Source organism: Palaemon carinicauda, chromosome 35 (genome assembly GCF_036898095.1).
Source record: "Palaemon carinicauda isolate YSFRI2023 chromosome 35, ASM3689809v2, whole genome shotgun sequence".
Taxonomy (NCBI): domain Eukaryota; kingdom Metazoa; phylum Arthropoda; class Malacostraca; order Decapoda; family Palaemonidae; genus Palaemon; species Palaemon carinicauda.
The window spans coordinates 78,801,332-78,803,831 of NC_090759.1; the positions used below are offsets into that span (position 1 = coordinate 78,801,332).

The 2,500-nt window shown below is 37.3% G+C and overlaps 1 protein-coding gene across 1 annotated transcript in view; it reads right to left on the reverse strand.

The window, feature by feature from the left end:
* The window catches only part of LOC137627375 (protein Hook homolog 3-like), a 104,111-nt gene that overhangs the window by 99,427 nt on the left and 2,184 nt on the right, over nt 1–2,500 (reverse strand). The gene's annotated exons all lie outside the window — the stretch shown is intronic.

The following is a 2,500-nucleotide window of genomic DNA, read 5'->3' on the forward strand; positions in this document are numbered from 1 at the left end:
ATATTAGGTCCCAGTTTATGCGAATATTAAATCTTTTCGGGAGAGATAGGAACGAGATATTAGGTCCCAGTTTATGCGAATATTAAATCTTTTCGGGAGAGATAGGAACGAGATATTAGGTCCCAGTTTATGCGAATATTAAATCTTTTCGGGAGAGATAGGAACGAGATATTAGGTCCCAGTTTATGCGAATATTAAATCTTTTCGGGAGAGATAGGAACGAGATATTATTGGCAAAGGTCCCACTTTATGCGAATATTAAATCTTTTCGGGAGAGATAGGAACGAGATATTATTGGCAAAGGTCCCACTTTATGCGAATATTAAATCTTTTCGGGAGAGATAGGAACGAGATATTATTGGCAAAGGTCCCAGTTTATGCGAATATTAAATCTTTTCGGGAGAGATAGGAACGAGATATTATTGGCAAAGGTCCCAGTTTATGCGAATATTAAATCTTTTCGGGAGAGATAGGAACGAGATATTATTGGCAAAGGTCCCAGTTTATGCGAATATTAAATCTTTTCGGGACAGATAGGAACGAGATATTATTGGCAAAGGTCCCAGTTTATGCGAATATTAAATCTTTTCGGGAGAGATAGGAACGAGATATTATTGGCAAAGGTCCCAGTTTATGCGAATATTAAATCTTTTCGGGAGAGATGCTAACGAGATATTATTGGCAAAGGTCCCACTTTATGCGAATATTAAATCTTTTCGGGAGAGATAGGAACGAGATATTATTGGCAAAGGTCCCAATTTATGCGAATATTAAATCTTTTCGGAAGAGATAGGAACGAGATATTATTGGCAAAGGTCCCCAGTTTATGCGAATATTAAATCTTTTCGGGAGAGATAGGAACGAGATATTATTGGCAAAGGTCCCAATTTATGCGAATACATTATCCAGCCTTAGCATACATTTCCAGTCCTCGAACGCACTTGTAAATATTGATGAAATGAAGCCTTCCTTTTGGACTTTTGTTGAAGTTGGCATTTTTTGAACTTTCTTAAAAGAAAGCCGTTTTGAGAATGAGCGAAGCTTCCAGATTTTTTCATTTTAAGGAGCTTTTTCTTCCTCAAGTTAAAAAAAGAAAAATATAACTTTCCTGATAAAGTATCTCTCTCTCTCATATATATATATATATATATATATATATATAATATATATATATATATAAACTATTAAGATTCTTGCTTCTGGCAAGCTTAAGTTTAAGGATGAAGAGGACAGCAAGACAAAGGTTCAGTATGGCCAATTTTCATCATCCGCTGGCCAGTGCAGGTTGGTGAGGTGGGAGATTTTCGTCTAATCGCTCACAACAAACCAACCCAGTATGAGTGGCTTCGACTTGTACAGTGTTCCCACTCAGAAAGGGTATATATATCTATATATATTATATATATATATATATATATATATATATGTGTGTGTGTGTATATATCTGTATATATATATATATATATATATATATATATATATATATATATATATATATTATAATATATATATAAGGCCTCCCCGAACCTAACGTTGAACTATATTGCCCTATTTCCATACACTATGTGCTAAAACTTCATACCGACATACTTCCCGCCATTTCACCTCTTTAACGCTAAGAGCTTGATGGCACTAAAGGAAGGTCGTCTTGATTGGAAGTTAGAGTACCCGCGAGAGTTTTCAGGTCTTCTCTTCCTCTTCCTCAATTTTTCAAAATGAGGGTTTCACTTACGGTGGATGTTTGAAATTTTAGAAGCAGAGAGAGAGAGAGAGAGAGATGAGAGAGATGAGAGAAGAGAGGAGAGAGAGAGAGAGAGATTGAAATTTTAGAAGCAGGAGAGAGCGAGAGAGAGATTGAAATTTTAGAAGAGCGAGAGAGAGAGAGAGAGAGAGAGGAGAGAGAGAGAGAGAGAGAGAGAGAGGAAGAGAGAGAGAGAGAGATTGAAATTTTAGTAGCAGGAAAGAGCGAGAGAAAGATTGAAATTTTAGAAGCAGGAGAGATGAGAGAGAGAGAGAGAGAGATGAAGATGAGAGAGAGAGAGAGAGAGATTGAAATTTAGAAGCAGGAGAGAGCGAGAGAGAGATTGGAATTTGTAGAAGCAGGAGAGAGAGAGAGAGAGAGAAGAGAGAGATAGAGAGAGTGAGAGAGAGTAGAGGAGAGAGAGAGAGAGAGAGAGAGAGAGAGATTGAAATTTTAGAAGCAGGAGAGAAGCGAGAGAGAGATTGAAATTTTAGAAGCAGAGAGAGAGAGAGAGAGGAGAGGAGAGAGTAGAGAGAGAGAGAGAGAGAGAGAGAGAGAGAGAGAGAGAGATTGAAATTTTAGAAGCAGGAGAGAGCGATGAGAGAGAGATTGAAATTTTAGAAGCAGGAGAGAGAGAGAGAGAGAGAGGAGAGAGAGAGAGAGAAGAGAGAAGAGAGAGAGATGAGAGATTTTCACTTATGCTGGTCATCTGACTTCTTGGTATTTTAATTATGCATTTTTTTGTATTCTACTCAAGGT